The following is a 15,894-nucleotide window of genomic DNA, read 5'->3' as shown; positions in this document are numbered from 1 at the left end:
TTTGCGGCAAACCCAAGGCCAACATCTTACTGAACACAGAAAAACTGAAAGCATTTCCCTCTAAAATTAGGAGCCAGACAACAATGCCCACTCTTATCACCCTATTCAACATAGTCCTTGAAACACAGACAGAACAATTAGGCAAGAGAAGGAAAATAAAGGGATACATATAGTAAAATAAGAGGCCAAATTATCAGTTTGCTGATAACATGATCTTATATTTAGAAGACCCAAAAAACTCCATCAGAAGACTTCTAGAGTTAAAAAAAGATACAGTAAAGTAGCAAGATACAAGATTAACTTTCCCATATACTCCATTAGTGATAATGAATCTGCTGAAAAAGAAATTAGAGAAATTATCTCATTCACAATAAGCTCAAAAATACAATAAATTGCTTGTAAATTAATCTAATGAAGGAGGTGAAGGACCTCTACAATGAAAACTATAGAATACTGAAGGCATTGAAGAAGACCATAGAAGATAGAAAGACCACCTGTATTATTGGATAAGCAGAATTAATATTGTCAAAATTGCTACACTACCAAAAGTGCTATATAGATTCAATGCAATTCCTGTTAAAATCCCAATGACTTTCTTCATGGAAATAGAAAAAAAAAACAGTCCTAAAATTCATTTGGAAAAATAAGAGACCTAGAATAACCAAAGCAATCCTGAAAAAAGAAGAGCAATGCTGGAGGCATCTTAATAGCAGATCTCAAATTATATTACAGAGTTATAGGAAAAAAACAGCATGGCATTGACACTAAAATAGACCCAAAGACCAATGGACTAGAAGACACAGACACAAACCACATACAAACGGTCATTTTTTATTTTTCATTTTTGTATCAGGGATTGAACCCAAGGGTCTTTAACTACTAAGCAAATTCCCAGCCTTTTTATTTTTTATTTTGAGACAGGGTCTTGCTAGGTTGTTTACAGCTTCACTAAATTGCTGAGACTGGCTTTGAACTTGTGATCCTCCTGCCTCAACCTCCCAAGATGCTGGGATTATAGGCATGCACCACCATGCCTGGTTATACAGTTATCTCATACTACATAAAGGTGCCAAAAACATATTGGTTAAAGATAGCCTTTTAAAACCAATGATGCTGGTATAACTGGATATTCCGTATGCAGAGAAATGAAAATTGACCCCTATAATTGACAAATCAAGCTGATCACAAACTTAGGAATTAGACCAGAATATGTGCAATTGCTAGGAAAAAAATGTAGGCCCAACACTCCAACATATTGGCACAGGTATTGATTTCCTTAACAAGTCTCCTAAAGTGTAATAAATAAAATCACAAATTAAAAAGTGGGATGGCATCAAATTAACAAGCTTCTCCACAGCAAAGGAAACAGTGAAGAATGTGAAGAGAGAGTCTACAAAATAAGAGAAGATCTTTCCAGCCATTCCCTGGACAGAGGATTAATATCCAGTAAGAAAAAAGAAATTTAAAATCTTGACACACATACATATACACACACGAAAAAAAATAGCCCAATCAATAAATTGGCAAAAGAACTAAAAAACAGACTCTTCTCAAAAGAAGAAATATAAAAATACAAATGGCCCACAAATATATGAAAAATGTTTAACATCTCTATCAATCAGAGAAATGCAAATTAAAACTACATTGAAATTTCATCTCACTCCAGTCAGAATTGCAATTATAAAAAATACAAATAAGAACTGTTGGTGAGGATGTAGGAGGAAAGGTATACGCCAATATTGTTGGTGAGACTACAAATTAGTACAACCACTCTGGAAAGCAATATGGAGATCCCTCAAAATACTAGGAATGGAACCAATATATAACCCAGCTATCTCACTCCTCACTATATCCAAAAGATCTAAAATCTGCATGCTATAGAGATGCAGCCACATCTGTGTTTATAGCAGCACAATTCACAGTAGCCAAGCTATGGAACCAACCTAGATGCCCATCAACAGATGAATGGATAAAGAAAATGTGGTTTATATACATATGAGAGTATTACTCAGCCATAAAGAAGAATGGAATTGTGGCCTTTGCCAATAAATAGATGGAACTTGAGACTAATGTACTAAGTGAAATAAGCCAGACCCAGAAAGTCAAAGGCTGAATATTTTCTCTGATATGCAAAAGCTAGTCAAAAATAAGGGAAAAAATAGAAAAGAAAAGGGGAAGGATTTCATCAAAATAGGATAAAGATCAGGAAAGGGATTGAGGAAGAAGCAGGAGGGATGGGATAAGTGAAGAACAGTGGAATGAACAACTTTCCTAGGTACATATATGAATATACCTCAGTGGCTCTCACCATTACATATATTCATAAGGCACTAATTGAAAAGAAAAAATACAAGTAAACAGCAGAAAGATCAGTAGAGAAGAAGGAAGGGAATGGGAGAAGGGAGGATGGAAGGGAAAAGGGGAAATACTAGGGACTGACTTCAAGCAAATTATATTTCATACTTTTATAGTTACATCAAAATGGATCCTAATGTAATGCATAACTAAAAAGAATTAATAAAACTGAATAAAAATTTCTCCATGTGTTTAGAGCTGCTATAGCTGATTTATAAAATTTCAACCTGCATTTGATAGGCAACTTTAATAAATTTCATCATTAATTTTAATAGATTATCTACAAAGTATTTTAGACTTTCTACAAAGCATATGCAAATAGTAACACTGAAAAGCTAATTTTAACATAGTTTCAGACTTACAGGAAAGTTACAAGAACAATGGAGCCTGTAGATTCTTTAAGTACCTTTCCCAAATGTTAACATTTCAATATAGTTGCTTTCATGTCTCTTTCAATATATAAAACTACTTTCTTTTTCCTGGACCACTTGTGAATAAAGTGCAGACATGAGAATAAGTAATATTCACTCCTAAATATTTCATTGTACATTTCTTAAAAACAAGGCAGTATAAGAATCAAAATCAGGGAATGAACATTCCCACAATACTATCAGCTAATCAAAGTACAAATTTGCCAGTTGTTCCACTATTCTTATCACAAATTGCATTCATCAGATATAGGTCTCTAATCAGAATCAGGTTTCCCACCTTTACTTATCACTCATGCTCTGCATTTTGAAGTATACAAGCCAGGAAAGATGCTACTCAGTAAATATTTTGAGGCTAAGTAAATATCCTAAAACTTATTATACTTTTATCCCACTAATTATAGCATTTATTGGTGATTCTTGTCTAAATGACCTAGTATATGTACCAGAGATTTTTGAAATCTATTCTCTCTTCTGAGCTCATGCAATGCAATTCTACTGTGAGCAAAAGGTTTTCTTCATTTATTCATTAGTATTTTATTTTTTTATAATTACATGGGCTTGTGGTTTCTTATTTTACTCAATGTTATGACCTATTTCTATTGTCAACTTACATGCTCAAAATGTCCTCAGATTTGGCCAATGGGAGCCACTTCAAGGTGATAAGTTCATTTCGATGTGCCCCACCATTCTCTGAGCACTTTCTTACTTTTTGGCATAAGATGCCATAAGGCTCATCTCATTCATTTCCAGCCATACTCCTGGAGTCCACTAATTTTCAAAAAATTCTAGTTCCTTTTTGGTGGAGAATGATATTAAGAAATCAAGATCTGGGTGCCAAGGGTACTCACCAGTACTCAGGTGATACTGCTGCCAGGACCTCTCAGTAGACATATCCAGGAGTTCATAAAACTCAATTCCAATTCAACACCACAGAGTTTGTTTTAGCCTTCCTCCTTTGCACATTCTGACCCCATTATCCATAACATGTGTAGTTATTTTTCAATTTTTCAATCCTATTGCAAAAGTTATTCCAGGCACCTTCTGTTGGGATGATTACATTCTAGGAAATCCCTCAAGGAGGGTTTATGGCTACAAAATTCCATGAGTTGTAACATGCTGAGGGCCATTACCAAGTAGGAATGACGCATCGAAATTTCCTTGCCAAGCGTACCCCATGCTGCTTAGAGGACATTTGATGGAACATTGCATGCATGCTTTAATAAGGTGACCTTGCTCAAGGACCAAGGCGGATTTGGGTTTAGAGCTGATCAGGTTTGAGGAAGTAACCGGCTCCTTGAGTTTAAGGCGTTGCCAGTTTAAGATAATGGGTTTTAGGGAAGTTGGAAGTTGAAGATTATTGCTGGGATTAGGGTGTTCCTGCTGCTTGTTCCCATTGAGTTCTCGTGAGATTAAAATGGGATTTGGAGAGAGCCTCGTGGAGTAGGTGAATTGTGCGGGTAGACGGGAGAACGCGTTTGCCCCTGGACCTGTGTGGAGGTGGTGTGAGAGCTGGAATAAAGAATTGCTGTTTGAACCTACAAAGCTGTGAGTGCCTCGTGATTCTGGTGCCAAGCCGAGCATTGACCTTTGGCATTTTGGTGGCCCGTACGCGGAACGTCTGAAATTTGGAGGTGAGTAAAATCGCTCGCCCCTGAGGGAAGGCGAGAGAATGGGTGACCATTTCAAAAAACAACGTGTTCTTGTTTTGATTTATTTTGTTTTTATTTCAAGTTGCCTGTTCCTAGAACTTTCTCAGGCAACCTGGGAAAAATGGTTGACTCAAGGTTTGAAGTTTTTCGCCTCCGAGGAAGAGAGATTGTTAGAGGAAGGAGGCACCCCAGTAAGACCAAGAAAAATTAGGGAATATGTTGATACAGTACAAAAATGTAGCCCATGGTTTTTTAAAGATGAGTTATTAAGTATATCTATAGGACCATCATGGTATCCTGTAGAAGGATTTTTCTTCAACAAGAAAGAAATGGCTAGTTCTGTTTACTATACTTGTCTAAGATCTTGGTTTTTACAGACATCTGATTAATTTACAAAGCTAAAGTGTTAAAATATCAACCACTCAATATGAAATCAAGTACTCTTTACTTATTAAGTTCCATAAGGTAATATATTTAAACATTATGTGTGTTTTCATAAATTGCTTTGGTCTGTGTCTTTGCTGAAACAAGGTTACTAAGTGTTAAGATTCTATCATGTGTAATTTATATACAGAGAGTATAAGAAGTTTCAGTTGGGTTTTAATTACAGTATAATAGTACCTTAGAAAACAAAAGTATTTCATCTTATTAAAGTGGAGTAATTTTATAAGGGTTGTTTCAGAATGTGAATTTATAAAAAGTGTTAATGGTTAAAAAAGGGATATAAAAAGGTTCAAGATGTGGAAATATATTTTAATATAAAAGGTTAAAGGTTAAATAAATGTTTCTAGATGAGATAATCTCTGTATGGTAAAGTAAAAAGTTGTATATGCCATTTAAAAAGATTTTGAGGAAACTAAACTTACTTTAAAAGCTTGAGAAAGGAAGAAAGAAGAAAAAAGGTATTTGTACATGGCAGATTGAGACAAAGCTTCTCAATAGAGTAAAAAAAAAGGCCTTTAGTTGAAGGGCAGCCATGTAAACTAACATTAAGCGATTTAAGCTTCTTAATGGAGTAAAAAAAAAAAAGAGCCTTTGGTTGAAGGGCAGCCATGTAAACTAACAATTAAGCGATTTATACAGAATCTAAGCCTCGTTTAAAAGAGTAAAGCGGTAAGTGGTGAAAAAGTACATTTAAAAGTACAGTATAGAAGATAATTGGAAGGCTTTGAAAGGTTAAATTGAAGGTGGTCGAGATACCTTCATGGTGGAAAAAAGATTGCTTTACTCATCAAACTATTAAAATGTACTTATTAAACCAAAAAGAGGGAGATGAGATAATCTTTGTGTGGTAAAGTAAAAAGTTGTAAAATGTCTAAGTACATTGCAAAAGGCTTTGAAAGGTTAAATTGAAGGTGGTTAAGATGCCTTCATGACGGAGAAAAAAATATAACCCATGAAAATGGGAAGATAATAAGATAAAAGATTTAGATAAAGAAGATTAAAAATTTGAAGTGGAAAACTTCAAAAACAGAAGTACAGGAAGGTAAAAAAAAGAGAGAAGATGTAGAAAGATAAAAAAGATATAGGAAGATAAAAAAGATGTAGAAAGACAAGAATTTTAAACCCACAAGAAAACTAGGAGAGAAGAAAGCAACTAAGGGTAAATATAAAAACCTTAGAAGAAAACTAGAAGATAGAAATAAGATAGAAAATGGTTAAAAATGTCAAGTAAAGGTATTTCAGATAGAAAATGCAAAAGGCTAAGACAACTATGGTTTAAAACCACATCTAAAAATTATAAGGACTAAAATAATTCTAAAATAAGGCAGAATGCTTTTGAAAGACTTAAATTTAAAAGGATCTTTAAGGGGTATATATCCCCCAAAGATAAACTTAAAATAACCCTTTTTACTCTAAACTTTCTAAATTTGGATTCATCAGGACTAAGTGCTGCAGAAAGACATATGTATCCGAAAAATGTACATAAGCCTAAGGTACTTTGGAAAGATATTCTAACAGGACAATGGAAAGGTTCCCGACCCAGTTATTGTCTGGAGTCGGGGTTCCGTTTGTGTGTTCCCACAGGGAGAACAGCAGCCGATTTGGATTCCAGAGAGGTTAACCAAAACAATTTCTACAGAAAAAGAAGATGATTTGACTGAAATCCATAACAGCTGATATCCAGAGCTCCAGCTTGGCTATTCTTACATCTGCGACAGTGATTAACCACGGTGCCTTTTTTCAATATCTATTTTATTATTGCATTTTTCCCACATCGTAAAGTTCTATTTTATTTTTTGAGCTCATACAAACCTAGGTTAATGTTTTTCTGATAAGTTTTGTTTTTTGACTGTGTTTTATTTTTTGACTGTGGAGTTTGTAAACATTGCAATGGAGATTTTACCTAGGTAAAGCTACAAGGCCGTTATTATTGTCTTATGTGTTGTATGTTATGTCTGCACTGTTTTGTGTTGCATGTCAGTATGTGTGTATGTCCATATTTTTATATGAGGAGCGCTCATGAAAAAATGGATCCGAATTTTTTTTTTTTTTATTCACGTGATTTAAGTGGTTTAATCTAATTAGGTAAACAGCTGTTAATGATTGTTTTCAAAGGTGGTTAATAGATCTGTTTGCTTACTATTGTTTTTAAAGGTGATTAACAGATCTGTTTGTTTACTTTCACTTTTCCTTTTCATTATATTTAATAATTCTGTTCAGGATAATGTCTCTTTAACATCATTGCCAGAATTCCCATCTCCATCCCAGTGCCGGTGAAGACAAAGAAAACCAAACTACAGCTTCTATGATAGCTACCACAGTAAACTGTATAAACTGATGCATCAATGAATATAACTCAACAAGTAATGCTCAATCAAGGACTTGATTTACTTTGGGAGGAAATGGACATATTGATAGACTCCTCCGATTTGAACTGCCTGCAGAACTTGCCTGGACTATATATCAGTTGCATGCATTGTGAACTATCGTCTGGTGCAGCGAATTGTGGTACTGCTGGCATATTTTTGCTGATGGTGTCACCAGTGATGCAATTTCCTTGCCAGCGCACCCCATGTTAATTGTGGTAATGCTGGCATCTTTGCTGATGGTGTCACCAGTGAAGCAATTTTTCCAAAAGAGCCGTCAATTGGCTTGGTGTCGTGGCATTTCTGTATCTTCCTCCCTTCTACTAGTGATGGTCTAAATTTGGGGGCCAACAGAGGTGAGGCAAGAACCTCACCCCCCCACTGGCACCAAGGTTAAATTTGGGGGCCAACAGAGGTGAGGCAAGAACCTCACCCCCCCACTGGTGCTTAGGCCTATCCACAAGCATGGCTGAATGCTGGACCGGTAGTCAGCGACGGGTTGATCTGATTGCAGTGGATTCAACCTAAGACAGGAAATTGACGTGTAAAGGTCAGTTCTCCCATGACGGGTAAGAACCACATGTTGAATTGGACAACCTACCAGGCACGGTCCTAAGCCACATTGCTTGTTGTTTAATTAATCAGAAAGGGGGAGATGCTGAGGGCCATTACCAAGTAGGAATGACGCATCGAAATTTCCTTGCCAAGCGTACCCCATGCTGCTTAGAGGACATTTGATGGAACATTGCATGCATGCTTTAATAAGGTGACCTTGCTCAAGGACCAAGGCGGATTTGGGTTTAGAGCCAAAGGTCAATGCTCGGCTTGGCACCAGAATCACGAGGCACTCACAGCTTTGTAGGTTCAAACAGCAATTCTTTATTCTAGCTCTCACACCACCTCCACACAGGTCCAGGGGCAAACGCGTTCTCCCGTCTACCCGCACAATTCACCTACTCCACGAGGCTCTCTCCAAATCCCATTTTAATCTCACGAGAACTCAATGGGAACAAGCAGCAGGAACACCCTAATCCCAGCAATAATCTTCAACTTCCAACTTCCCTAAAACCCATTATCTTAAACTGGCAACGCCTTAAACTCAAGGAGCCGGTTACTTCCTCAAACCTGATCAGCTCTAAACCCAGATCCGCCTTGGTCCTTGAGCAAGGTCACCTTATTAAAGCATGCATGCAATGTTCCATCAAATGTCCTCTAAGCAGCATGGGGTACGCTTGGCAAGGAAATTTCGATGCGTCATTCCTACTTGGTAATGGCCCTCAGCATCAACATATTTAAAATGATTTTCTTATAGCCTTTATAACTAAAGGATAACCATTTTTATTTTTTACAGTGCTGGAGATCAAACCCAGGGCCTTTCACATAACTGGGTAAGTGTTCTACCACTTTTCTTTTCCTTTCACTTTTTTTAAAAAAATATATTTTTAGATGTTGATGGACCTTTATTTTATTCATTTATTTACATGTAGCACTGAGAATTGAATCCAGTGCCTCACACATGCTAGCCAAGTGCTCTACCACTGAGCCACAACTCCAGCCCCTTTTCCTTTTAAAGTAAGAAAATACCAAGGCTTTATATATAAATCCTTGGTTATATATATATAATCTTATTTTATTCTCTTTTATTGCTGAGTAATATTCTATTGTGCATGTATGCTACATCATCTAGGTTGGTTCCACAGTTTAAGCATGTGTGTGTGTGTGTGTGTGTGTGTGTGTGTGTGTGTGGAATAAAATAAGAAGATAGTACTAAGTGAAGTTAGCCAATCCCAAAAAAACAAATGCTGAATGTTTTCTCTGATATAAGGAGGCTGACTCATAGTGGGGTAAGGAAAGGGAGCATGGGAGGAATAGACCAACTCAAGATAGGGCAGAGGGGTGGGAGGGGAAGGGAGGGGGCATGGGGTTAGAAATGATGGTGGAGTGTGATGATCATTATTAACCAAAGTACATGTATGAAGACACAAATTGGCGTGAATCTACTTTGTATACAGCCGATATATGAAAGATTGTGCTCTATATGTGGTAGTAAGAATTGTAATACATTTACTGTCATATATAAATAAAAAAATAATTTTAAAAATAGCTCTACTTGTTAGGTAAGTGGAAACATTGTACACAGTTCTCATGAGTAAGATTTATCTGCTTTTGAGGGGTATTTCTAATCTAAAAGAAAGCCCCTCTTGTTTTATTGGGTGGAAACTGTTTCTTTTTTTTTAACTAGTTTGCTTTTTTGTAGCAATTTTGAATTTATAGAAAATTGAGCCGAAAATAGAGTTCCCCTGTACATGTTCTTGCCCACAAGCAGTTTTCCGTATAAAATGGTGTCCTCCACCAACTTCATTGATATATCTAATTAATTAATGATTGCTTACAGTATTCTCTTATGACCTTTGTATGTCTATAAAATGGTTAGTATTATTATTTTTGTATTGTCTCTCTGATTTTTTCTTTCCTCCTTCTAGCTTTGAGTTCAATCTTCTTTTTTCTAATTCCTTACAGTTGAGTTATTGGCCTGAGATCCTTTTTAATTTATAGCCATAAATTTCCTGCTGAGTCCTTCTGACTTTGCTACACCTCCTCCTAAGTTCTATTACATTTTCACTTTCATTCATCTTAAGTATTTAACATTCATCTTTAAAAGTATTTTCTTTGTAATTCGCGTGTGCTGTGTAATTGCTACATGGAGCATGTTAGAACATGTTAGAATTAATGAATCCATACTGATACATTATCATGGAGTCCACAGTTGACCTTAGGGACTCAGCTTCATGTTGTGAAGTTCCATGAGTTTTAACAAATGACAGACATGAGTCCACCCACACAGTATCATACAGAGTAGTTCCACTGTCTTAAAAACTCCCTGTGCTCCACCTCACCATCCCACTTCCTACCCTCTCCCCTCACTCCTGGCAACCCCTGATTTCTGTCTTTGTAGTTTTGCCTTCTCCACAATGTCTTGCATTTGGAATCACAGTCTGTAGCAGTTTCAGACTGGCTTCCTTCCCTTAGGAAACCTTAGGTCAAAGGTTCCTCCATGTCTTTTTGTAGCTTGATAACATTTCTTTTTACCACTGAATAAGACTGGATGGTATGGGCATATCCATTTGTTTATCCATTCACCTTCTGAAGGACATCTTTGTTGCTTCCAAGTTTGGACGATTATAAATTTACTGTGAACACTTCTGAGTAGATGCACTGAATGTAGGTGTATGTGTACTATAAACATTTTTGTGAACATTTGTTGTTGTTGTTTTAATTCAGTTGGGTAAATGCCAAGAAAGGAGAGCAATTGCTGGATTGTGTAGTAATGCTGTATTTACTTTTGTAAGAAAACTGCCTTCCAACGTAGCTTGTCACTGTGTACTTCTGTCAGCAATGGATAAGAGTTCCTGTTGCTCCCAATTATCACCAGCATTTGCTGTTTTCAGTGTACTGGGTTTTAACCATTCTAATAGAAATTTAATGGGATCTCATTGTTGTTTTAATTTGCAATTCTCTAATGATAGAAATGTTGAGCATCTTCTCATATGTTTAGTTATTATTTATCATCTGTAGTTTTGTGTCTATTTAGATCTTTTACCCATTTTTAATTAAAATTTTTGTTTCTTTCATGGCTTGTGCCTTTGGTGTTGTATCTAAAGGGCCATTACAAAACCCAAAGTATCCTATAAACTTGGTATAATTGCTTATTAGATTCAGCAGATTTTGTTTGGGGGTACTGGGAGTTGAACCCATCAGCATTCTACCACTGAACTATATCCTCAGCCTTTTATTTATTTATTTATTTTATACTTTGAGACAGGTTCTCAATAAATTGGTAAGGATGGGCTTGAACTTCCTGCCTCAGCCTCCTGGTTCACTGGGATTATAGGTGTGTCCCATGGTGCCCTGTCAGCATGTATTTTTCTGTTGATTATTTGTGATTTTCTACCCAATGATGTCACCTATAAAATGTTTTACTTCTTCCTTTCAAAGCTGTATATTTTAATTTTCTTTTTCTTGCCTTTTTGCATTAGTTATATATAAAGCAAAAACTATTCTAAGCCAGGTATGGTGGTGCACACTTGTAATCCCAGTGACTTAGTAGTCTGAAACCAGAGGATTGCAAACTCAAGGCTAGCTTTAGCAACTTAGTGAGACCCTGTCTCAAAATAAAAAATAAAAAAGGCTGTAGTTCAGTGGTTCAGCACCCCTCGCAACTACTAATAACAAACATAAAAAAATAATAATAATTTTAAGGTTGGTGTTGTTTTTTAAATGATTAGAAGAATTCATTCAAGTTTTGAGCCTAGAGTTTTCTTTATGGAAAAGCATTTAGTTAAAATGTCAATTTAATATTAGGTAATTCAAATTTTATTTCTTAATGTTTTTTTAAAATAAGTGTTTTTCAAGAAATTTAATCAGTTTATCTTGATTGTCAGATTTGTTGGTGTAACCTGATCATCCACCTGTTATCTTTTAAAAATCAGTAAATTCTGTAATGTATTTTCTTTATTCCTGATATTATTAATTTGTATTTTCTTTTTGACTTCATAAATCTGGTTTGGAGTTTATCAGTTTTATAATCTTTTTAGATAATCATTTTTTGGCTTTGTGGATTCTCTACTACATACTTATACACTATTTCATTGATTTCTTCTTATTAATGTACTTTCTTTCTCAAAAGAAAATTTAAAGATTTAATTGCTAGATTTTCTTTTACTTTCCTCAAAGTTTAAACTGTTAATTTGAGGCATTTCTTTTTGCACATTATACATTCTGAAAGCTGCTTTCTACAAGATTTTAGGAATTTTTCTGTGACGTAGCATAAAAGTCATCATTTTAACTGTTTTAAGGTGTCCAGTTCAGTGGAATTAAGTACATTCAATGTTGCAAAACCATCACCACCATCTAGTTAAAACATTTTCTTCATTTCAAATTGAAATTGTGTCCATCAAGCAGTTTTTCCCTTTTCCCTTCTCCTCTGTCTCTGCCAACCAGGAAGCTCTTCTCTCTATGGATGAGCCTATCTAGATATGTCACACAAATGGAATTATAAAACAAATGTCTTTTGTGCCAGTTCTCAAGGTTCATCTACATTGCAGCATGTATCTTGTTTCCTGCAATTCTACAGTGAGTTTTGAAATGGAAATTTGTGAAAGACCTCCAACTTTCTTCTTTTTAAAGTTGAATTTAGCTATTGGGATGCCATTCAATTCCACTTAAATTTTAGAATTAGCTTTTCTGCAAAAAAATGGCCATTGGGATTTTGATAGAAATTGCATTGATTCTGCAGATCACTTGGGTCATCTTATGGACCAAATGTGCCCTCTCCCCAGTCCTATGTTGAAATGCTAACCCCTACTGTCATGGTACGGGGCGGGGAGTGCTTCAAGAGGTAATCAGGTCATGAGGGTAGAGTCCTCATGAATGGGACTAGTGACCTTATAAAGAGACATGCACTTACTTTCTCTGTTCTTCACCATATGAGAATATACAATGATTGCTCTGCACACCAGAAAGTGGGCCCTCATGACATTGCATCTATTAGTATCTTTGTCTTGAACTTCCAAGCATTCAGAAGTGTGAAAAATGTTGCTTGAACCACCTAGGATTCAGTAGCCCAAACTAAGACAGTGAGTACTGCCATCTTAACAATATTGAGCTTTTCAATTCCTGAACATGGGGTAGCTTTCGATTTATATTACATTGATTTTCACTTTAATCCAATCTGAATTCCTGGAACAAATCCTACTTGGTCATTGTGTTAGTCAGATTTTCATTGCTCTGACAAAATAGAACTTGGGGGAAGAGAGTCACTTTGGCTCAGTTTCAGATGTTTTAGTCCATGGTCAGCTTGCTACATTGTTCTGGGCCTGTGGTGAGGTAGAGTTTCATGGCAGAAAGGTATGACACAGCAAAGCTGCTCACCTCATGGCAGCTGGGAAACACAGAGGGAGGAAGAGGCCCTGGACAAGATACAGCCCTCAAGGGCACACTGCCAAGGACCCACTCCCTCCAACTAGGTCCCACCACTGTCCAATAACCCATTCAGCTATGGATTTATGGATTAACCCATATAGAAGGTCAGAATTCTCCCGATCCAATTACTTCCCCAAAGACCCACATCTGCACTGGGGACAGTCTTCAACCCATGAGCCTTTAGGGGGCAATTCAGATGCAAGCCCTGACAGCCATGGTATCTATTCCTTTACCTTACAGAGTTCTGCAGCCACAGTCATCATTGATATCGGTCTATAGTTTTCTTCTAAAGTTTTTCTTTGGTTTTGGTATAAGGCTAATACTCTCCTAAAAGAATGAGTCAGGAAATGATCTTCTACTTTTTTGGCAAGGTTTGGAAAACATTTGATAGAGTTTGCTCGTGAAGCCAGTAGGTCCCAGAATCTTATTCTGAAAGTTTTTTAAAAAATATTATTTATTTTTAAAATTATTATTTAAACTACTGACTGTTACAATCTCTTTTTTGTTATGCCACATTATAATTTTCTTTTTTCTTAGATTTTGGTAGTTTTTTTTTTCTAGGAATTTGACAACTTCATTGATATATCTAATTAATAACTGTTTACAGTATTCTTTTATGATTTTTATGTCTACAAAATGGTTAGTATTGCCCCAATTTCATTTCTAATTTCATCAATTAGAGTCTTTTCTTCTTTTCCCTTGGTTTGTCTAATTGAGTCTGCCAATTTTATTGATTTTTTTTCAAAGAATGAACGTTTTGTTTCCATACATACATCTTATTATTTTTGTATTGTCTCTCTGATTTTTTCTTTCCTTCTAGCTTTGGATTCAATCTTCTTTTTTTCTAATTCCTTAAAGTTGAGTTATTGGCCTGAGATCCTTTTTAAACACAGGAATTTACAGGCATAAATTTCCTGCTGAGTCCTTCTGACTTTGCTACATCTCCTTCTAAGTTCTATTACATTTTCACTTTCATTCATCATAAGTATTTAAAATTCATCTTTAAAAGTATTTTCTTTGTGATTCTTTGACCCCACTGGTGGTTTAAGCATGTGCTGTGTAATTGCTAGTGATCATCAGAGATCTCCTTCAATGCCGACACTCAGGCTGATTTTTTCCTTGACTGTTCCCTCACTGCTATACATTCTTGATCAATCTCCAGAGTTCCTACAGTCACATTATGCTTTCTACAATTCCTTAGTTAATTGGCTAATTTTGTAGAGGAACGGGTGGTCCATTGAAGCTCCCTGTACACCATTTTTCTCTGACATCTCTCAGTATTCTATTTTTAATCTAAGAAAGGAGGTGAAAAGTCTATCTACCTATTTTGTCTACATAAAAGTTAGGGGAGAAAAAGTAAGTCATACACAAGGATAAAAGCAACCTTTCTTATAAATATATTTTATTTTGTAGATTATGGATCTACATATTATAAATAATTATAAAAAAATAAAATATTAAACAAGCAATACACAGGAGCTGTGGTTATAGTTCAGTGGTAGAATGCTTGCCTAGCACGTGAGGAGGTGCTGGGTTTGATCCTCAGCACCACATAAACAAATAAAATAAATGTAATGCAACTATTAAAAAAAACTTACAACTATTAAAAAAAAAAGCAATACCCAAAGCAACTGTTCCCAGAGACAAAGTTGCCCAAGTCTAACTTTATGCTGAGAAGTTGAGATTTGGGTTCAGATATCCTAGAATGCTACAATCTTATTATTATGCTAAGAGAAGCAGAACATAAAATATCTAGCAAATCAAACATTATTCCCTCCTACTAACACCTTTCTCAAGGAGGCAAAATAGTTTTGCCATCTGTACTCCAGGTTCTGTCTAATAGTGAATAAACCAAGGCTACTTTTTGGAGTAATGATGAGGGAGAAATGTGCCTGTTAGAACAAGGCTATATGTTAGTTCACATTTTCCTTTCAAAATTAAGTTTCAATAAAAAAACTTATTTTTGCAAATCATACACACTATGGGTGCTCTACCACTGAGGTACATCCCAAGCTCCTTTAATTTTTGAGATGGTGTCTTATAATCCTGCTGTCTTAGCTTCCTGAGCAGCTGGGATTATAGGTGTGCGCCATTTTGCCCAGCTCCCTGCATGTACTTGAGTAAAAGTGTCCACTAGAACTGAATCCCTCAACTCCTACATTCTATTACCACCACCATTTATCCACTAATATCTGAGTCCCACATCTCATTTTCAACACTTATTGACCATTCTGTTCCTTTTAAACTGTATCTCGAATCCAACTCTCATTTTATATTACTGACCTACTGCCTCAGTCTCATTGTGTATTTAACTGTACTATCCAATGACAAACCTTGCCATTTCTGGCCTCCATTCTTAGCTTTTTCTAAATCCATTTTCCATTATGACTTCGCAAAGCTTTTACTAAAATAAATTGAGTGAGGACACTATTTTGCTTATATCCATTATTTGTTTCCCATCATCTACAGCAGTGATTTTTCAATATATTCCTAGAAGACTCAAGATCAACAGAATTGCCTCAGTTTCTAGGGATTAAGGCAGAGCCTCAATGTATGAGATTACCTTGTTGACCCAGTTCTTCAACCTTCAATTGGCTGCTTAATTTCTTTAAATATTTGTGCAAGTCTCTTTGTAAAAAACATTTCCCAAACTCTTTGTGTGTTGCT

The sequence above is a fragment of the Ictidomys tridecemlineatus genome, unplaced genomic scaffold, assembly GCF_052094955.1.
Source record: "Ictidomys tridecemlineatus isolate mIctTri1 unplaced genomic scaffold, mIctTri1.hap1 Scaffold_145, whole genome shotgun sequence".
Classification (NCBI taxonomy): domain Eukaryota; kingdom Metazoa; phylum Chordata; class Mammalia; order Rodentia; family Sciuridae; genus Ictidomys; species Ictidomys tridecemlineatus.
This window is presented reverse-complemented; position numbering follows the sequence as displayed.